The sequence below is a fragment of the Cyprinodon variegatus genome, unplaced genomic scaffold, assembly GCF_000732505.1.
Source record: "Cyprinodon variegatus isolate N-32 unplaced genomic scaffold, C_variegatus-1.0 Scaffold1227, whole genome shotgun sequence".
Classification (NCBI taxonomy): Eukaryota; Metazoa; Chordata; class Actinopteri; order Cyprinodontiformes; family Cyprinodontidae; genus Cyprinodon; species Cyprinodon variegatus.
In genome coordinates, this window is record NW_015151680.1 from 141,254 (window position 1) to 149,566 (window position 8,313).

The window sequence follows — 8,313 nt, forward strand, 5'->3', positions numbered from 1 at the left end:
AAAAGGGGGTCCAACCCGTTACTAGCATGGGGTACCTAATAAAGTGGCCGGTGAGTGTATATACTTATATATCAGTTTAGATTACATTCTATAACCACTGGCCATCTCAATCTACTTTTAAGCCTAGACTAAAAACATTCCTTTCTGATAAAGCTTATAGTTAGTCACTCAGGTTATCCTCAGCTATCTCTATAGTTATGCTGCTATAGGCTTAGACTGCTGGAGGACATGAAGAACATTTCTCTTCAAAGAAGCAATGTGCTTCCTGATGTTCAGCTGGAATGTTACTCTGTCCTGGAGGAGAGCATTGGCTGGGCTTATTCTGTCATGAACTTTAAGCTCTCCTTCTGTCTTAAGTTAATTAAACACTTGAGCTTGTTTACTTTTTTAGAAGCTATTGTGTCATTTTTGTTCCCCCCTGTTTTAAGAAAATAAAAACGACTATCTTTTTGTAGTTTAAAAACAAAAAACAGATAGTTATAGGAAGGCTAAATCCCACCGGTTTTATACTGCTGCCTGAAAAATCCTCCTCCTCTCCCCTGTAAGACCAGGATTATGCATTTTTAAACAGACTTTCTGACACGTCGGTAGTCTTCTGCCTTTAAATGGCAGTAGACTTGCAAAGGGAGAGAAAAGCTAGTTTTTCACTCCCCATACTGATGCTGGAGCAGACAGATGTGTTGATATGCCATTTATAGCCGCAGGCCCTTTTCTGACTTCTAAAGGCATCCGCTGACAAAATGGAGCGCAGGGGAGGACATGACACAAAAGTTAAATGAAGGTTAAATGGAAGCACTTCAAAGTGGGAGATCTCTGCAGCAAAAAAATAACGGCAGGAAGGTTAATGTGTGTCTTGTTGAGACATCGGAGCAGCTTGTAGCTTTTGGCCGTATCGGTTTGAGGTAATGTTTGGGTCAGAATGCCTCCGGGCCGCAGTTTATTGGTTTGGTACGCACAGCAGCTGTATGCTGCATGATAACAGGGACTTCAGCTGCTGCAGGAAGAGCGGCTCTTTTCTGGGTAGATTGTAGTCTGTTATTGCTTCAGAGCATGTACTGTGTAACTAGGGGCAGGCAGTATTGACTTTGTATGCGCTGGATATCAGCCAGCTGGCAGCACCCAGAGCCGAGATGAAGTCTGACCCTCAGTGATTGTTGATGCAATAAAGCAGAGTGGAAATGCACCAGCAAAGCTTATCTTCTACCTATTTTCAGAGACACTTGTTCTGTTGCACTTCTCATAGTTTTACCTAAAAGCCGTCGAGTGATTAACACATAGTTGATATTCTTATAATTTGTATAAATAGCAAAAGGTTGTTGAAGTAAGAAATTGTTTCATTAAGTGTTTTTCTTTACTTAATAAGATGGTCCCTATGTCCTCCAGCAGCCTAAGCCTAAAGCAGCATAACTACCAATTTTTTATCCATTTGAAAAGGCCCATAATTTCTAGACAGATGTTTCTGTTCTTGCAGGAGAGGTTTAGGAGTTTTCTACTCTACACATATTTCAGGCAGAACTGATAAAAAATGTGTGATTAATCATAAATCGGGGGTTAAAATCTAGGAAGACAGGCAAACATCATGCTCCTCTGAACATCCACTTCCTTATTGTCGATGTCCCTGAGTGTGGTGTCCCTCAACATGCCATCACTCTCTGAGACGACTGTTACCTTAGTAAATAAAGAAGAGCTGCATTCCAGCACCTCCCCAAGTATGGTCGCATTCTTAAAGCGCATCATTAAGAGCAACCTGACCAGCTGCATCACGCTCTGGTACGGATGCAAGTCCTGAAAGCAGCTGAGAAGGTCTTCTGTGTCCTGATTTGAAAAGCTGACTTCTCTCCTGTCCCTCTCTCAGTTCTTCTCAGCAGATAATTTTTTTTCATGCTCCGGGGAACACCTCCTTTCAGAAGCAGGTCTATTAAGTCCATCTCACGTCACGTTGCAAATTTGTGCCTGAAGGCTAATAGGCTACATGACATATTTTCTAAGCTTTCGCACCAACTGCTCTAAATATTTGATTCAAAAACCTGCATTTGTCCTGTTAAAACAAGACATACTTCTGCATGGAATATTATTTATAATATTTTTTTTTTGACATCAACCTTATCACCTTTAGTGTCCTGAACAAAATAAAACTATAGCATGTAACTTAACACACACCATCTATATTTTAGGTAGGAGCCCTGATTTTTTTTACTGCAGTAAATGTAGATTGACCTCCCTGGGAAAGTGTTGCACTGTTCATTTTTATAACAGCAGGGGAAAGAGATGGAGATCAGGATGAGCATGCTGGCCACTCAAGGCAGCAAAAAGCCACCATATCAGGTCATTTACACCTTGGACCAGGCAGAAAATGTCAGCCAGTCCCTTTGTGGAACTTTTTAAGTGACTGACAGAAAAAGGCAACAAATCAGGGCAAAGAGGTTATGACAGGAAACAGATGATTAACAGAGTCTGGTCGGGTTTGAGTGGTTGGTGTTGGGATCCTTAGGCTTGCTCACCAGAGGGCGCCGAGGATCCTCTTCTGTTTTATGTTGTTTTCTGTTAGGACTGGGGTTACTGTTGGGATCTGGAGAATTACCATCTGTCTCCAGCAGAGTGCGCTGTGGGTCTCCTGGGCTGGAGCCTCTAGCACACCTGAAGCTCATCAGCCCATCAGGAGACCTTCCTTCATAAGCAGCAGTCAGACCTTCCTTCGACGCCGCAGTGTTGACCAAGTTTGGTTAGCAAACCCTAGCCTCTGTTTATCTAGTGCATTTCAGTAGACTCTTGAGAGAAACTGAATTCTAACCTGCCTCTATCGTCTCTACTCACAGAAAGCCTGACCAAGGTCTGAAGCTCTGGATGAGCTTTACCTGGAAACCTGCCTGCCTGCCCAAGGAAGCCAAACCAGAAGGTCTCAGTCTGAATTCCTCCTTCTGCTCTCAGGGGAGAGCTGGGAAGCTTAATCTAAAGATCTCAGTCTGGATTCCTCCTTCTGCTCTCAGGGGAGAGCTAGGAAGCTAACCTGAAGATCTCAGTCTGGATTCCTCCCTCAGCTCTCAGGGAAGAGCTAGGAACAAAACCCACGGCAAAGACTCACTAGCCAGAAGCTAGACGCTGCTGCTGCTGAGCTCTCTGCAACTCCCACAATTTCTGGACCCAACCGGTTACCCATTCCAAGGATCTGTCTGAACCTCTTCAAGGTACTTTCAGAATTCACTCTCTCGTCAAACCATCTAACTGCCTGGCTAACTAAACTCTCATCTCCCCAGAAATAAGTGAAACCAGTCCCGGACCTGCACCAGAACCAGTCCTGAGTTACTCTGTACATTTCCTTAATAAACCTTGTTAACTTTTACTCTGTCTCCTGTTGGTGTTCTGCATATGGGTTTAGCTCATTAAACCGATCATGACAGTTGGATGACAAGAATCAGCTCCTCCGTGTCCGGAGCCATGGGTCTCAACAGAAAAAGGGTGGCTTTCCTCCTTTAGGTAGGAGGAGAGTTCCTGCTTCAAGTGAAGAAGTTCAAATAACTTCAGGTCCTGTTTCCAAGACAACGAGACAGTCATATAGCCCATATTATCACTGGATATGTCTCACTTGCCAACAATAACTGCAAACAAGTGTTTGCTGTAACTCCTAATGTGTCTTTTTCTTAGTAGTTAATCATTCTTTGTTGTAGGATTGTTTTACTGCACCTCAGTTTAAGAGTTTTTAGGCACAAATGGGCCGTTCAAGGTTATGCAACAAATCTCAACGAGATGAAAATTTGTACTTAGACTAGGTGTCATGGTTTTATCTAAAGCTTGGACCCACATGCAAAGAAACAAATTCAGAGAGACACAGATGAAAAGTTTAACAGGTTTATTGAAGAGTTTAGGCTCGGTGCAGAGTTGCTCAGAACTCAGCTCTACCGGAACTGGAAGGTGAAGGGAAAACAAACGATTAGTTCAGGTTCAGTGGTAAATTTCCATCGTGGGTATGGAGAAGAGGATCTGGTAGTTGATCTTTGACTCCAATCTGTGTGCTGTTTTCCAGTGTTATTCTGATTCGGTGGAGGGCGGAACAGGGTTTACCCAGAAGTCGGATGGTTATTGGTGAACGGAGAAACTGACTGCCACTCAGATTTCCTGCGGTACTTGAACGGGTCGTAATGAAGACGATTCCCTTGCTCAGAGTGTTAACTCAACGTCCTCTTCAAGGAAGAAGGATCCAAACCTCCTGTTTGAATCCCCAGCTCGGTTCGAGGCTCAGTTGATTCCTTCAGGGAGAGAAGGTCCGGAAAGATCCAGCTTGCAGGAAGACTTCCTGCCGAGAGGCAAAGACAAAAACTAAGTTAAAACTCAGGTAGAACAAGGACCTAGTCTTACTCAGCAAAAAACTCAGCTTGGCTAGAGTACCCAAAACTGGCAAACACTCTGGCGTTGAGGTGGTGGCAATCAGCAGCTTAAGAGCACTCCGTTGATGAGGCAACCATCATCAGGTGTCTGGGGAGGCAGACCAGAACCAGGCGCCTCCTGCTGGAGGAAGGGAGAACAACACAAAAAGACAAACACACAGACTGGAGTCCTGACACTAGGTCCTTCCAAAAACGTCCTTTTTTGCCTCTAAGGGTCATCCAAATGCGTGCTTCTACGAACTACAACTCCCAGAATATTTTAGTCTCCTCAATTAAATTTCCCAAAAACTTGGGGATCATGAAAAATTCAGTTACTTCTATAGAGCAAATTCAGAACCCATGTCATTACGATGCACTTTATGTGTCTACTTTCCCCCTTTGGGTGCCATGCCATCAAACACTGACTCTTAAAATCTGCACATACCTCCTTTTGCAGTCGTCGAAGATTCTGAACTGACACGGTTTTGACAAGTTTGAACAGAAACTGGCGTTTCACAACTGAAAGCCTAAGGATTGTGTACCTTCAGCTGTGCCTGTTTTAGGATTTAGGACTTTACAAGGGTTGACAACTGTAGCACGCAAGCCAAATTGAGCTGATTCAAGTCCATGTGAAAAGCTTTAACGCTATTTTGCTTTACCTGAAAACCTTGTCCAATGGGATGACCAATTAGCAAGGCATAATAATTTGTCCTTTTGTCATTAATTCTTTCTGTTCATTCGGGACTGGGTCCTTCAGGAGCTCCTCTGAGCTTGAGATGTTCAGAGCCGGCCGACAGACATAGTCCCTCCAGTATGTCCTATGCCGTCCCTTAAGGCCTGGTTCTCCTCCCGCAGCAGCGTGACGCAGTGAGCTTGTCTGAGATAGTTTTGATTTATGCCCAATATTGATGCGTGGTCTGCACTGTTATTCCATGCCACAATGCCAGAGGGCCAATCAGGAATTATCTGTAGGTATAGATACGGCCGAGGCGGTGAGGAAGTGGGGGCAAGTTTGTGCGACAACGGAGGAACATGAGGGCCAAAAAAAGCGGGGATTCAGGTGGAAAAAGGGTCCCAGCGTTCTCGCGCACCTCGCTCTTCTAGCTGCTCCATCTTCACCAGTCGTTTTCCACAACGGCGGTCAGACAAACAAAACAAGCCGGTAAGGAACCAAACAGGAAATACGCATAGTGTAGAGCGCATGTAGATTTGACCAATCAGATGCCTCCTGTGCGTGCGCTGTACCGGTCTGTTGTGGAGAAGAGAGAGCTGAGCCAAAAAGGACTAAGCTCTCGATTTACCGGTCGATCTACGTTCCTACCCTCATCTATGGTCATGAGCATTGGGCAAGTGGTTGAAATTAGTTTTCTCCGTAGTGTGTCTGGGCTCTCCCTTAGAGATAGGAGGAGGAGCTCAGTCATCCGGGGAGGACTCAAAGTAGAGCCACTGCTCCTCCTCATCGAGAGGAGCCAGTTGAGGTGGCTCAGGCATCTGGTTAGGATGCCTCCTGGACGTCTCCTTGGTGAGGTGTTCCGGGCACATCCCACCGGGGGGAGGCCCAGGTGGAGACCCAGGACACGCTGGAGGGACTATGTTACTCTGCTTGCCTGGGAACACCTTGGGATTCCTCCGGAGGAGCTGGACTAAGTGGCCGGGGAGAGGGACGTCTGGGCCTCCCTGGTGAAGTTGCTACCCCCGCGACTCGACCCCAGATAAGCGGAAGAAGATGGATGGATGGAGGCCTCCTGTCTGCGGCACTGTCTGTGGTCACCTACAATTTAGGAGAGGGGCAGCAGAGTGTCTGCAGAAGGGGTGGGGCACTGCGACACACTGCAAAATTCCTGAAATACCTCCCAAGGAAGGAATCCAGGATGCATCTGAAACCGATGTCCAGACCACCTCAGCTGCCCCCCCTAAATGTGAAGGAAAAGGTCTGTGGATCAGGTCACTGAGGCCTCCGCATACTGCCAGATAGTCGTAGCACCGCATGGTTCCCTCTACTGGTGCTGGGCGCACTGTGGGATGGACACACATCACTCCTAAAGGCTCAGCCAAGGCAGGACTTGCAAGGATGAGGTACCAGCTCCACCATATTGGGCAACATCACATGCCTCGATTATTATTATTTTGTCATTATAAGGTTTTTTTTGACTGCTTACCTAGAGCGTGTTTGTATTTTAAGTTTCTAAGCTAACAAACATGCATTTAGATTCAGTTTGGGCTGTTTTTCTACCCATGGTACTGCCCGTAGACCTAAAATACTGGTGGCTGCTAATCTAGAGTCCTTTACATCTGTGTTTGCATGTGAGATTCACCAATAATGATGGGCACAACTAGTGACTTGAACAGGCAAAGAAATTGTTAAATGAGTTGATTTACCAGTAAACTGATTCATGTTTTAATGACTTTATATTCGCTACAAATGGAAGCTAAATGTTGAATTGGCCGTTTGAGAAGCAGTACAATACCACTGCACCATATGAATAATATGACTTGTAAAGTGCCTTGAGGTGACAGCTGTTGTAAATTGGTCGCATATAAAAGATTTAAATTGAGTAATAGGCCTTTTGACACCACTGACATTGAGGTGTTCGGTGTTACAAATGAAAGCAAGACTGAGAAATGAAAAGGGCCACCGGGGACTAGTCCCGGGGAACAACTAGAGAACTCATAGTGTTTTAGATTCTACTAATACCAGATTGGTAGTCAGAGCATACGACAGGAAACCTATAACAAAATTATTTCACTCAGATAGACCAATTTAATGAAATGTTTTTCACTTCTGAACAAATCACAATAAATCGCAGTCAAGCTCAGGATAGTGTTAATGTTACACAGTTTAAATGAACTAAATACAAAATTAATTGCACTGCAAATACAGTCTCTAATGACCGGTATTGATTTGGCAACAAAAATGATTTAATAATAACAGCATTTTGCATCAGCAAAGTAATGCAGCTGTGCAGATGCAACATCCTTCAATGACTCCTGGGCGGGAGAGCGACTTAATCTGAGCTGGAGAGGAGGGGAAAGAAAGGGAAAGTACTAGGCGTGGTGATAGATGCAGGAACGTGTAAAATGGTGAATGATTGCTGCAGTCCTCAGATTGCCTCATAAATAAGTTTAGATTTTTCTCTTCTAGTAGTTTCAAGGACATTGTCTTTGCATTGTTAAATTCCCCTGAAACATTTTGGAAAAATAACGCTTATTAGTGGTCTAGAAACAAAAGCAGGTTCTGATTCCATCTCATCACTGTTGTAGCTCTTTCTTGATGTTGGAGGATGTGGGGGAACTTATTAGAAAGGTGTTTTGCTGTGAAAGGACGACTGGATCAAGTTTAATGGACATTAACGGGAACTACGATGATAAGTCAGCATCTGGATCACTCCCTAAAGGCTCATTTTTATCCCATTCTTCCATTCATTGGTCCGACTATATAGAAGAACACATTACTGTGTGTGAATCATGGTCACATTTTACAGGTGTGTAAACCTGGGATATAAACATGTCCAGAAACTTTGTTTCCTACATAAAAGATTATTTTCAATGGTCTCAGTCCAGTGAAGAACTAAAACCAAAGTTAGGTTTTCTTTAGTGTTTGGCTCGTCTCACTAGTCCTACTTTATGGGTTTTGAATTTTGGAGTCACCTCTACTGGATAGAAAAATGGTGCATTTCTCCTCTTGACCTTCAACCATGGTAAATTATTAGCAAATTTGTTGTCTTCAGTCTGTTAGAAATACATCACAGCTTTTTCTGTCTCAGCGTTATTCTCCTGCATTCACCCACACTCACACATAGGCACACATCTGGGGCTAATGCTAATGCTAACTATAGTACATCTGATTATATCTCATTATACTCAATCTGTGTGTTTTTTTTAGCTGCATGACATGAAATTTCTGTGTCTGAACAATATGACAGAATTTCTTAGCTCCTGCATGCCTAAAGTC